Genomic DNA, 15,407 nt, shown 5'->3' on the forward strand with positions numbered 1-15,407 from the left:
TCATACGAGTATGTTAATACACATTAGACGAGTTTGTACATTCACTAGTTAAACAAGTCCTACAATACACATTAAATGAGTATGCACATACATTGATTGGACGACTATGTCTATACACTAATTAATGACTCTTGTAATAAACACTAGACGAGTATGTTTATACATTGATTAAATAAGTCTAGTAGTATACATTAGGCAAGTTTGTATATACACAAACTAGACGAGTTTATTAATACACATTATATGCGTTTGTCCACTCATTGACAAGACAAGTCTTGCAATACACATTACACAAGTCTGAATATACACTGATTAGACGAGTTAACAATACACATTATACGAATGTGTCCTTATACTGATTAAACAATTCTAGCAATACATATTAGGCAATTTTGTCAATGTATTGATTATATGAGTCTAGCAATACATATCAGAAGGTCTTTCCATGCATTGATTAAAAGAATATAGCAAAACATTTACACGAGACTATCTATGCAATAATTAGACAAATAACACAAAATATTAGATAAGTCACTTCACACGTTAATTACATGAATATAAAAAAATTATTAGACAAGTCTAAGAATACATTGATTAAATGAGAAAAGCAAAAAGTATTAGACGAATTTGTCGATGTATTGATTAAATGAGTCCAACAATACACATTAAACGAGTCATTCATGTATTGATTAGACGACTAGCAATATACATTAGACAAGTCTTTCCACACATAAATTAAAGAAGTCTATTAATACACATTAGAGAAGTTTGTTCATTCACAAATTATATAAATATTGAAATACACATTAGATCCGTATGTTCATGCATTGATTAAATTAATATAACAAAAAACATTACATATAACAATATACATTATAGGAGTTTGTCTATATACTGATTTAATGAGTTTAGAAGAAAAAAAATCAGATAAGTTAATCCATATATTAATTAGATGAGTTTAAGAATAAACATTAGACGAGTATGTCCACACATTGATGAAACAAGTCTTGCAACACACATTAGATGAGTTTGTCAATACACTGATTAAACCAATAACAATATACGTTAGACGAGTTTGTTCATACACATATTATATGAATATATTAATACACATTAGACAACTCTATCCATTCTATGATTTGATGAGTCTTACAAATACATTACACAAGTTTGTCTATATCCTAATTAAACGAGTATCATAATATACATTAGACGAATGTGTCCAATATACCGATTAGAAGAATCCAACAACAAATATTGAATGAGTTTGCCAATGCATTGATTAGACAAGTATAACGATATACATTACATCATTATGTTCATACACTAAATTGTATTTTTAGCAAGTCAACACTTCTTATTTATGCATATCCTTTATACTTTTAGAGAATGTACTTTATTTTTGCACATGTTTTATTCTTTGCATTTCACTACAGAAAATGTGTTGATTACCGATGACCTGTAACCGACAGCCTCAATGCCTTCGATAATGCGTGGATGACATAAATTACCGACGACCTTGAGGCCTTTGGTAATGTCCACGATGGTTTAAATCACGAGAATTGGGTATTCGTTCATACCTTTCCCCAAATTTCCCAATATCCCTCCCCTTTGTTCTCGTTTGAAGCTTCCCCCTTCCCTTCCCTATTCTGCTGGTGCCCTCCATTGTGTCCTCCAATATCGATTTGAAGAGCGATTTTGGGACAAGCGAGGGTGGGTTGGTTGATGTTGGTTTTGTTACCAATAAGGAGTATTGGTAAATCTTGAAGAAATTTGTTTTGATGATGCTACAAGATGTTTAGTTGAAGAAAATATTAAAATTAGTTAAAAGCAATTTGTAGAAATTAAATGTAGTAGGAAATTCTTGTAAACCTTGTAAGCTTGCATTTTTATCTTCAATAATCGATTATAGAATAGGAATAATCGATTATCACAGAGTCATACAGGAATAATCGATTATCACTTCATATAATCGATTATCACTTTTTGAAAACCCTGTAACGGACTTGAATAATCGATTATCACTTACAATAATCGATTATTCATGGCAGTTGGGAGTTGACCTTTGGCATTCAGTGTACTTGGCTATATATTTTGTTTTGGTGAAATTAGAAAAATAACAGTTGAACAAAAAGCTTTTGAGAATACAGTGTGATCTGAGGAAGTTCCAAAAGCTTGTTCATTACATTGCCTGGTCTTGTGAAAAGGAGAAGCTCGCGCTTTGTGGGTCAAAGGTCGGAGCGGTTCTCTTCAAGTTGGCAAAGTTTCTGTTCTTCCGGTTCGTTCGTTCGAAGGAAGGTTTTATCTGTTTTCTGTTTCATTCACTCTATTGTAAACTTGTGAAACTATTTTTAGTGAAAACGTTAATCACTTTTTATAGTGATTAACAACTGGACGTAGATTCTTTTGAATCGAACCAGGATAAAAATTCTGTGTTGAATTTTCTTGCTCTCTATACTCTTTACTGTTTTATACACATCAACTGTTTGGAAATTTGTCTCTAAGTAAATTAAATTTATAAAACTGACCATCTTATTAAGAGTTTGACTGAACACGCTTTCCGCTTTATAAGTTATTCCGCTGTGCAAAATTCTATAACGGTACCTATTGTTCCAACAATTGGTATCAGAGCTTGCTTTGATATTTTTTCAAATCTTTTCGAAAATGGCCGGTCATCAAACTCAAGTATATGCCGAGGGTGCTTCCATCAACAGACCACCACTCTTTACTGGTGATAACTATGCATTCTGGAAAGTCAGAATGGAAATTTTTATGGGGTCTGTTGACAGAGGCATCTGGGAAGCTGTACTAAATGGTCCCTATATTCCAAAAAGAACTATTGATGGTGTAGAAGTAGAAAAACCATACTTTAACTGGACTCCAGAGGAAAATAGAAGAGCTCAATTTGATATTAAGGCTCGCAACATTATTTCATCTGCTGTTGTACTTGATGAGTTTTATAGAATTTCAGTTTGTAAGACAACACAAGAAATGTGGGAGGTTCTCAGAGTCACACATGAAGGAACAGAGGACGTGAAACGTGCAAGGAAGAACACTCTCATTCAGGAGTATGAGATGTTCAGAATGCAACCTGGAGAAACAATTTCTGATGTCCAAAAGCGATTCATTCACATAGTGAACCACTTGACAGGGTTGGGTAAGACTTTTGATACTGATGAATTAAATGTAAAAATCTTGAAATCATTGGACAGGTCTTGGCAACCAAAAGTGACTGCCATCTCTGAGTCTCAAAATCTTACTCAAATGTCTATGCCAATCTTGTTTGGGAAACTCCGTGAGCATGAACTTGACTTGAGAAGATTGACGGCTGAAGAAGATCAAGGCAAAAGAAAGACACTAGCCTTCAAGTCCGAGATCTCCAAAGGAAAGAACTCTAAAAGGATTGAAGATGATGACTCCGATGATGATGAAGAAAACATGAGTCTTATGATTAAGAAGTTTGCAAAATTTATGAAAGCAAAGGGAAAAGACAAATACCGTGAAGAAAGGAAAGAAAATCATGGATCTTCTTCAAGCATTAAATGTTATGGATGTGGAGAAAGAGGTCATGTGAAGACTGACTGTCCTAAAAATAAGAAAAGTGAAGAAAAGAAAGAAAGAAAGTTTCCAAAGAAGAAGAAAGCTTACATAGCTTGGGAAGAGAATGCTTCTAGTTCTTCAAGCTCAAGCGAATCAGATGAAGAAGCAAATTTGTGCTTAATGGCAGACCTAGAAGATGCAGGAAGCCAAGTAAGTGATTCTAGCTTAGAGTCAAGTAATGAGTTTGACTTACAAAAGACATTTCTTGATTTGTTAAATGAATCTGAAAAACTTGATGTTGCTCATAAAAAGCTAAAGAAAGAGCATAATGAATTGAAATTGAGGTATGAAAAAGTACTAGATGACGAAGTTGTTTTAAGAAACAAAGTTAGTAATTTGGAAACTAAATTATCTGAATCTGATACTATTGTACAACCTATTGAATGTCTATCATGTAAAAGTCATCTGTTTGATATAGATATTCTTGAGAATTTACTTGCAAAGGCAACTAAGTCTAAGTCATATGCCAAAACAAACCTTGAGAAAAGCAGTGCAAGAAGTGGAAACACGCATCTACACAAAAAATCTAAAGTGATAAGAACCCGTAGAGTTTGGGTAGAAAAAGGGACTTTTGTGAAAAATAACGTGTATAAGGCTTGTTGTTTTTACTGCATGAAACTTGGTCACACCTCAAACAAATGCAGCATCAAACATTTTGGTGTTCCAAATGGTAAATATGCATGGGTTAAAACTGTAAAATGATGTATGTTGGCATAAACTAACCCCAAGGACCCATAATAAGATTGGGGACCTAAAGTCTTGCTCAAATTTGTTTTGTAGGAACTTATTAAGTCAAAGAAGTCACTGTGGTATCTTGACAGTGGTTGTTCAAGACACATGACCGGTGACAAGAAAAAGTTTATTTCTTTTGAGAAGAAAAAGCAAGGCTTTGTGACTTATGGAGATAACAACAAAGGTAGAATCATTGGAAATGGAGACATTGGAGGAGGAAACACATTGACTATAAAGGATGTATTATGTGTTGAAGGTCTCAAACATAATCTCCTAAGCATAAGTCAATTATGTGACAAGGGTCTCAAGGTAACTTTTGAACGTGATAGATGCACCGTATATTTTAAAGATTCTACTGAAATTGCTTTGCAAGGTGTTAGGCATAATAACATTTACTTGATTGATATTGAAAATGCATCTAGTCATAATATAACATGTTTAGTTGCTAAAGAGGAAAACCCTTGGCTATGGCATAAAAGAGCTGCACATATACATATGCAACATTTGAATAAATTGATTTCAAAAAATCTTGTGATTGGTTTGCCAAATTTAAAATTTGAGAAAAATAAACTTTGCTCTGCATGTCAAAAGGGAAAGCAAACCAAATCCTCATTCTCATCTAAAACTATGATTTCAACATCAAAACCTTTAGAACTTCTGCATATGGACTTGTTTGGTCCATCTAGAATTAAAAGTTTTGGTGGAAACTACTATGCTCTTGTGATTGTTGATGATTACACTAGATTTACTTGGACATTCTTCTTAACCCTTAAAAATGAAGCTTTTAAAGCATTCAAATCGTTTGCAAAACGTGTTCAAAATGAAAAGGAATTGAAAATCAAAACCTTGAGAAGTGATCACGGTGGTGAGTTTGAAAATGAATCTTTTGAAAAGTTTTGTGAAAAACATGGAATTGCTCATAATTTCTCTGCTCCAAGAACTCCCCAACAAAATGGTGTTGTTGAAAGGAAAAATAGGTCATTAGAAGAACTAGCTAGGACTCTTTTAAATGAATCAAATGTGCCAAAATACTTTTGGGCTGATGCAGTTAGTACTGCTTGTTACGTGTTGAACAGAATGCTAATTAGGCCTATTCTTAAGCTAACTCCCTATGAACTGTTTAACGGTAGAAAACCAAATGTATCTCACTTGAAAATCTTTGGATGTAAATGTTTTGTTTTGAATAATGGTAAAGATAATTTTGGCAAATTTGATGCTAAATCTGATGAGGCAATCTTCTTAGGATATTCTTTAACTAGCAAAGCATATAGGGTGTTTAATAGAAGAACCTTGACAATTGAAGAATCAATGCATGTTGTCTTTGATGAAATTGTGGACCTTGAGGTGAACCCTCTTGAGTCAAATAAATCAATTGCAGGTGATGAGGATTATTTGAGGGAAGCTCTTGAAGAGATGTATCTAAATGAAAACTATCCACCAGAAACTCAAAATGAACATCAAGTAGTTGATCCTAAAAGCTATCAACAACCAAGAGGACTTTCTCTGGACAACATCATCGGAGATATATTAAAAGGGGTAACTCCTAGACACAATCTTAATAATTTCTGCTTAACAGTAGCTTTTGTGTCTCAGGTAGAACCTAAGAACATAAAGGAAGCTCTTCAAGATGATAAATGGTGTGTTGCTATGCAAGAAGAACTTAATCAATTTGAAAGGAATGATGTTTGGCAACTCATTCCTAGACAAGATGATTTTCAAGTCATTGAAACAAAGTGGGTGTTTAGAAACAAGCTTGATGAAGATGGAAACATCACAAAGAACAAAGCCAGGTTAGTTGCAAAGGGCTACTGTCAAGAGGAAGGTATCGACTATGATGAAACTTACGCTCCAGTAGCCAGATTCAAGGAGACATCGCCGCAGAGCTGTTGGAGCATCCTCTTCCTCTCAACCACGTCCGGCAACGATTGATGGATGGATTTCAGATCAAGAAAGACATGCGGACTATGTTTCTTCCTGGCAAGAGAGACGAATCATGGCAGTAAAGTATATTCGCCTTGATTTTTTCCGTTTCTATGGATTTCAATTTCCAGCGCTGTTTAATGATCAAGGACTCTCAAATCTGGTGGAGCAAAACGGTTGCATTTATCCCGATCTCATCAGAGTGTTCTACTTCAACTTGCGATATCGAGATGGGATTATTTCCACCAAAGTCAAGGGTGTCCCTATAATTTTAGATGATGATGTGTGGACCAACGTTGCCCAACTGCCCATCTGGGATGATGCTGTTAAAGTTCATCTCGGACTCCAAGATTTCGATCGATTATCGACCTTCCAATCCTTCCTACGTCACCCTGAACAACAGACTAATCGAAGGCAATTGCTTGTTGGAGGTTTCAAGGTTGAAGAAAGGATGATTCACTACTTACTTGTCTGGATCCTATGTCCTAGAGCAACCAATCATGCTCAATGTTCTGAACAGGATCTACTTCTTCTGTATGGGATCCTGAATCACATCCACATCGATTGGCCTGCTCTCATTGCTGACACTATGGTAAAAGCTAAGAAATCCCATTCTTATCACCTTCCTTATGCTCTTCTTATTTCTAGAATCTTGGAGTACAAAGGGGTCAATATTGAAGGAGAACTTGTCCAAGCCACTCAAGTTGTTGGCTCGGAAATTGGCGATACTACCTTTCGTCAGATGGGATTCATTACTAGAGGCAGGGTCCTTATTCACAAAGATGATTATCATCCTGATGTAGATGAAGATGATGACATGGACACTCATATGGCTGACCCCGTAAGTGCCGCTGCTCCGTCTGATGCTGGACCATCCAACATACCCTCCTCTTCCTCAATTTCTATGGAAGAACATTTTGCAAGGTTATCTAAACAATTGGAGGATATGAGTCTTGCACAAAAGACTCACTTTGAGGCGATTTATGATTGGCAACGATCTGTTGATGAGCACATGGTTGATCAATTTCTTGATCTTGATGTTCGCCTATCTAACATCGAGAATCATCTCAACATTCAACCTCCCGCGAGATCTCCTAGTCCTGAGTTTTAGATATAGGTTCTCTGTTAGACTGTTTTGTTGTTTACTTGCCATTTCATCTATGTTAAAATTCAGTCTGTTATGTGTCTTCTTATAATGTACTTTTCTTTTCATAAATAAAATGATCTCTTGATTATATGCATCCTTTGATTAATTGAGGGGGAGATCATATTTAGGGGGAGCCTTTACCATTCGATCTTTTTGCTTCTGATCAAAAAGGGGGAGAAGAATAATACAAAGGGAAAAGTATAAATTATTACAGGTATTGCTAACCCTGTTGCTGTTTGTTAGCTTATATGTTTTGCAGGTAAGCCAAACTTGCTTTTAAAATTGAATTTTTGATCATCATCAAAAAGGGGGAGATTGTTACCAATAAGGAGTATTGGTAAATCTTGAAGAAATTTGTTTTGATGATGCTACAAGATGTTTAGTTGAAGAAAATATTAAAATTAGTTAAAAGCAATTTGTAGAAATTAAATGTAGTAGGAAATTCTTGTAAACCTTGTAAGCTTGCATTTTTATCTTCAATAATCGATTATAGAATAGGAATAATCGATTATCACAGAGTCATACAGGAATAATCGATTATCACTTCATATAATCGATTATCACTTTTTGAAAACCCTGTAACGGACTTGAATAATCGATTATCACTTACAATAATCGATTATTCATGGCAGTTGGGAGTTGACCTTTGGCATTCAGTGTACTTGGCTATATATTTTGTTTTGGTGAAATTAGAAAAATAACAGTTGAACAAAAAGCTTTTGAGAATACAGTGTGATCTGAGGAAGTTCCAAAAGCTTGTTCATTACATTGCCTGGTCTTGTGAAAAGGAGAAGCTCGCGCTTTGTGGGTCAAAGGTCGGAGCGGTTCTCTTCAAGTTGGCAAAGTTTCTGTTCTTCCGGTTCGTTCGTTCGAAGGAAGGTTTTATCTGTTTTCTGTTTCATTCACTCTATTGTAAACTTGTGAAACTATTTTTAGTGAAAACGTTAATCACTTTTTATAGTGATTAACAACTGGACGTAGATTCTTTTGAATCGAACCAGGATAAAAATTCTGTGTTGAATTTTCTTGCTCTCTATACTCTTTACTGTTTTATACACATCAACTGTTTGGAAATTTGTCTCTAAGTAAATTAAATTTATAAAACTGACCATCTTATTAAGAGTTTGACTGAACACGCTTTCCGCTTTATAAGTTATTCCGCTGTGCAAAATTCTATAACGGTACCTATTGTTCCAACAGGTTTGGGGATTCTTTGGCTGGGATTGAAGACGATGATTTGGAGGTTCTGCGGCTAGGTTCGTTGAGGCCGGTTTGGTGGTTATGTGGCTGGGTTGGTTGACGTCGATTTGGGGGTTCTGCGGCTGGGTTCGTTGACGTAGGTTTCGGGGTTCTATGACTAGGGTTCGGGTTTGTGATTGAGTTGTGGTTGTGTCACCAGGGGTTGTGCTTCGTGGATAGCGTGACGAGGTCATTATGGTGGTGACATGTTATGGATAATGCGTTGAGTGGTCGAGGGTACTGGTCTACTAAGGCTAAGGCTGCCATTGTGGAGGGTGTTCTCGAGGTGAAGGTAAGTGTATGAATATGGTTTACCTACTCTTTTGAAATTATTTGACGAACTGGTTATTGTGGATGTGCTGAGATTTTAATTTCCTCATGTTTGTTTGTTTTTGTGAGATGGTCAGACCTCATAGGCTTTAATCATTGTCTTTTGTTGTCATCTGTTTTTATATGAAGTTGTTTTGTTGTGACAGTACTTGTATATCAATGACATGTATTTATAACTTGTATATATGTATGCATAGGTGTGCATGTATAGATATCTTGATTTACCTATGTCGTACATACTTTTTGAATAATGAATTTGTCATGAACAATCTATACCAGATGTCTAATCTGTTAGGTGAAGATGAATGAATACATTAAGGATTTTATATTAATATTTGTAATTCCCTTATACAAGAATCCTTTGGTGTTAATGTATATAGACGGTCCAATAATGGTTTGTTATAGATACCAAATGTCAACATGTTAAGTTGGTATGAGGTTACAGTGTATTCAATAATGGTTAGTCGTGTTGCTTGTTTGGTTCCATTCAATGGTGAGAGTAACTTGTCATGAACCATCTATCCCAAAATCTTAAGCTTGTAAGTGAATATGCAAAATGGTTTAATGTTTATATTTCTAACATTCTCCTATATTAGATTCCATCTTAAAATCAATTTATATTAAGTAAAGTTGTCCTATGTGTTCACTGCACCCTAATACTCTTGACAAACTATATGGGATTTTCCAACACTTCTCCCCATCCCATAAACTTATCCTATAAACTTGTTTAACGAAGTGTTGGATGATAGAGATTTCCTGCATATCACGTAAACAATGGAAATGAGAGTACAAACCAATTTTAATTCTAGCTTAGGCATATCACGCTTAGGCACAAAATCACTTCCAAAACCACCAATTTTGATTCAATTTTGGCATGTAGAAAGGTGATTTTGAGTAGCAGTTTGATTTTGAGTTAAATTTGAGTTTGAACATGTTTCAATTGATCAAGCAAAGTTGTTGAAGTGGTTAGTTTTGATAATTAAAATTCTTTGAGTCCATTTTAGTGTTGTTACATTCTTTGATTCATTTAAACTCAAATTTGGTGGTGTGGTTGATCAACATTTTGCATACTTAAGTCATTACAGATCATTTTTCGTTCTCCTGTGATTCTATGATATTTGGAAGTTTAAACAAGTCCAAATTGATGTATTAAAGCTGTTAGAACCATTGATATGAAGTTAGAATGACCTATATGCAATTTAGTATTTCAAACCATCATATTTGAGCCATTTTTGGAACTTGCAAAGTAAATCTGAGTTGCAGTTCTATTTTGTGCCTAATTAGAGTTCAAACAAGTGTATTTTGATGAATTAAAACTATTGAAATGATTATCAAAGTGTTAGAATGGCTTAGGTACAAAATCACTTCCAAAACCACCAATTTTGAGTCAATTTTGGGAAGTAGAAAGGTGATTTTGAGTAGCAGTTTGGTTTTGAGTTAAATTTGAGTTTGAACATGTTTCAATTCATGAAACAAAGTTGCTGAAGTGGTTAGTTTTGATCTAGATCTACTGTTGTGTAATTTTGAATGTCAAACCACCAATTTTTAGGTCTTTGTTTGAGTTAAATTTTTGCATTTCTGAATCTGTTTTGCATTTAGACCATGGTTGAACATCTTGCAATTTTATTTTCTTGTAGCCGACCAGTGATTGGTTTGTTGATTGTGATTGTGTAGGTGGTTCTTCACCAAATTTGGTTTGTGAGTGGATACTTAAATAGCTATTTGATTACCTAAATTATGTTAATATTAGCTTTATTTATTCTGTACTAGACTGTTTGGACTAAGCTTTTTTTGAAATCATGGGACAACTTGTTTTTAGATGCTTTATTTTATTTTGAAACTGAAGAAACAACCATGAAATACAAGTGAAGACTTGTAGGAACTCTCCAAACAGAACAAACCTAAGACCTAAAACTAGGAACTAAACTAGTAAAAGAAAGGTAAAAACTAACCTAAATTCGAAATTGACCTAATTTAGGCTAAGAATATGTAGTTTTCATATCCTAACATGTTTAAACTTGTTAAATGGAGTTAAAAAAACAACTCTAAAAGGTTCAAGTACCTAAAACTCAAAATCACACTACTTAAAACCTTAAAAAGTATAGTAAAAAGTACCTAAATTCGAAATTGACCTAAAGTAGGCTAAGAATATGTTTTCTTCATATCCTAACCAGTTTAATGTACTTAAATGAAGCTAGGAAACAAGTCTCAATGGTTCAATTACCTAAAACTCAAAATGACATTACTTAAAATCTTAAAAACTGTACTAAAAAGGTTAGAAAATTGAAATTGACCTAAAGTAGGCTAAGAATATGTAGTCTTCATATCCTAACAAGTTGAAACTTGTTAAATGAAGCTAACAAACAACTCTAAAAGGTTCAAGTACCTAAAACTCAAAATCACACTACTTAAAACCTTAAAAAATATAGTAAAAAGTACCTAAATATCTTTTTAACTTATTCTTATTTCGCATATATCATATTTTATAAAATTTTAATGCTAACCATATGTACTCATCATATATTACTTGGACAAAAACCTTTTTACCTCACCATCATAAATTCTAATTAATTAACCATATGATACTAAAATTTAACCTTATCTCAAAGATATTCTAATAACTAATTTCTCAGGTCTTAGAGATGACAAACCCAACATCTTGGCATACTACTAAGAGCTCAAAATGCTTGCTGATTAACTATCTAACTTTGGTGCACCAATGTCAAATCAAAGGCTAGTTCTTTAATTAATTGCAGGTTTAAATGAGAACTAAGATGGTGTTGCTACTTTCGTTCAGCAGACTAATCCTTTACCACCTTTTATGAGGCACAATCAGGGTTAATCTTTGAAGAAACTCGCAAAGCAAAGCAGACTACCTCCACTAGAACCAATGACGACACCACTCTCCTCACAACCAACCATTCCATTGATGTTGTCTCCAATCTTAACCACATTCACAATTCCAACACTCATTCTTCCTCTAGTCAGGGCAATAATGGCCCGAAACGTGGCCCAAATCATGGACGAGGATGCAATGGTGGTGGCCTTGGCAGAGGTTGTAACAACACTCACCACCACAATGGACAACATGGTGGACCATCACAACAACGACCATGGCAGCATCAACAGTCCTACATTACAAAAAAAATATTATTTAATGGAGGTTATTTTGTGGAGGTTATAAAAACCCTCCACAAATAAACATTATTTAAAATTATTACAATGAGTTGTCTGATTGCTAGTAATTGTAGGGGTTTTAGTTTTTCTTTTAAGAGGTTTATAACCTCCTTAATTAAAAATTTAAACCTTCCCACTTAACATCATATTTTCCAAAAAAATTCCCCCTTTTTCTTTCCTTTTTCCTAAAACCTAAGCGGGAGTTTAACTTATTCACCAAACCCTTGCTCCCAACTTTCATCAGACTCTTGCTCCAAAATATCTCTTCCTATTTCCCCCCAAATCTCAACCCCTAATTTTCACTTCAATTTCTTCTAAAGTTTAGCAACTTTCGTTCCACTCATAGCAACTCATATTTTGTTCTGTGTAGTCGTCGTCTAGGTTGAGCAAAGTGTGGTCGCCGGCCAGGTTCAGAAAGTGTGGTCGTCAGGCCAGGTGCGGAAGCCAGCTCGCGGACATGTTTAATTCTTCAACCTAGTATTTTTCTGAACCCTCTTTTTTCCCCGACATCGATGATATACTAGAAGGTTCTTGCTTTCAATTTATAGACATTCCTTTTGATTTGAAATTGTTGTTGATAATTGTCTGGTGTGTGCTTTATTCGGTTAATGAAAGGGAAATTTTAAAGAGTTTTTTTTAGTAGATGAATGAATCATTTTAGGGATTATTCTCTAACAAAATTTATATATTGTTTAGGGTTAATATACGACTGAATTGGAAATTAACTATTGATCATTTGTTTGGTTGGCCAGTGACTTTGTTTTGATGTTATATGCAATGGGAAAATAAATAAGTATGTTTAGTGCTATCAAATTAATAAGTATGAATGTACCTGTGCAGAAACATCATCAGCATTCAGTTGTTCAATCTTGTCAGCCATTAAAGGTATAATTGTGATTTTAGTTTTGAACAGAGTTGTTGACTGCATTTGTAAATGTAGATGTTTTCTTCCTTTTGTGGTCCAACACGTCTTTCACCATCATGGACAACATGGCAGCCTGTGAGGACAATTGTCCTGTTCCCTTATCTAATTACAACTTTGATCAAACTCCCTTTACCTACAGTTCAAAAAATTGGAATCTCTCTTTCTTTTATAATTGTTCTAGAGAACCATTGTTTTTTATTTATATTTATTTGCTATTTGAAAATTTTGTGCTTTAAAAATTGGAATCTCTCTTTCTTTTATAATTGTTCCAGAGAACCATTGTTTTTTATTGTATATTTATTTGCTATTTGAAAATTTTGTGCTTTCACTTGGCTTATGATTCGCTAATATAAATTGTAATGCTTGAATTCTTGTGTTGTTGTACTGTGATATAATGTGGTATGTTGTTCATTTAATTGGAGCCATATAATTTTATATTCCTGTTAGGTGCTTTAAGTATGGTGATGATTGTATTGGTTATTACCTGGGGGTATTGAAACTGGGTTACTGAAAAAAATATAATGGAATAGTGAGGAAAATTTGGTGTTTTAGTGCATATAAAATTAGTTCTCTTATATGGTTTTAAAAAAAAATTATCGCTAGGCATGAATAAGTGTTGGAGCAGTGGCATATTTATGTTGGTCAAAATGATTGAATACATAAGTTATTGAAACTAACGCATGATACAATAGTTGGTGCAATGTTTATGGATTGTTTTTTAATATGTAATTGGTTATTTAGTTTTTTAAGTCAAGGTATAATTCTGGAAAACTATGCATGATATAAAAGAAAAATTGACACTTAAATCTCTTTTTTTAAGTAATAAACTAACTTTTTATAACTTGAAAATCTGTATCTCTTTAATATTTTGATTATTTTGGGATATGAGTTTTTACCCTCTAAACCTATTACTCCAAAGCTTACCACCAATTACAAGTAATGCAATATAAGCTTATAGTTTCAGCTTTTCTCCTAAACCACTTTGTAGGTAGTTCACAGATACAAACGTGCTTATTAATAAGCTGGTGTTACAACTAAGCTTGGGAGGTATTGTGTTATTACTGTGTTACTGAGTTGTTCTACTATTTGACTGCCATCAAACTTTGGAATCTCACAGTTATCAAGGTTAGTACATTTAATTTCATTTGAAAACATTTTATTTATTAATTCAATCTTTGTTTGTATATTCCATGAATATTGTTATCCTTTTGATTTGGTAGTGTATTTCATTTTGTTTAGGAATATTTTTGAATGGATAAATCTTGGATTGCTAAACCTCGAAATACAATTGAATACTCTATTGGTTTAGAAAAATTCTTAAATTTTGCTTTTGAGAATGGGGCTATTGGAGATACAATTCGATGCCCATGTCCCAAATGTTGATTTATGAAATGGCATAATAGAGTCGAAGTTGAAGAGCACTTGATCTTAAAACAATTTCCTAAAAATTATGTTATATGGAATCTTCACGGTGAGAAACAAACAAAAGATATTTCAAGAAATGAAGATGATATACAAGAGACATTTCATTCTGAAAATCCAATGGAAACAATGATAAATGAAGCATTTGGGCATTATAGGCAAGAAGGTACTAATATAGGTTCACAACTTGTGGGATTAAACAATGTTCTGTATGAAAGGCCAAGGGAGAATCATAATGAATTTAATGAATTTCTCAATGATGGAAATCAGATCTTATGTGATGGGAGAAAGTACACAAAATTAGAATTTGTAATCAAATTATATCATATCAAGGTTTTATGTAGATTAAGTGACAAGGCAATGACTATGATCTTAGATTTGCTAAGAGATGCATTTAGTGAAGCAAAGTTGCCTCTTTCTTTTTATGAGGCTAAGAAAATCATCAACAAACTGGGTCTTAACTATACCAAAATAGATGCATGTCCGAATGATTGTATGTTATATTTAAGAGATGATGAAAAAGATTTGGAAACATGCAAACATTGTGGTACATCTAGATGGAACCCAAAGAAGAAGAAAAAGCAACCTGCTAAAGTTTTGCGTTACTTTCCATTGAAACCAAGATTGCAAAGATTGTTTATGTGTTCTAAGACTACAAAGCATATGAGATGGCATTCTTTAGATAACAAGGATGGGTTTATAAGGCATCCAAGGGATGGTGAGGCATGGAAGACATTTGATTTAATGCATCCAGAATTTTCTTTTGATCCTCGAAATGTTCGTTTAGGCCTTACTAGTGATGGTTTTAATCCTTTTGGCACTATGAGTTCTACATATAGTATTTGGCCAGTGTTTTTAATTCCATACAACCTTCCACCCTGGATATGTATGAAGCACACTTCATTGATCCTATCC

This window comes from Vigna umbellata, chromosome 11 (assembly GCF_029865625.1).
Source record: "Vigna umbellata cultivar VRB3 chromosome 11, Vumbellata_1.0, whole genome shotgun sequence".
NCBI classification, from domain to species: domain Eukaryota; kingdom Viridiplantae; phylum Streptophyta; class Magnoliopsida; order Fabales; family Fabaceae; genus Vigna; species Vigna umbellata.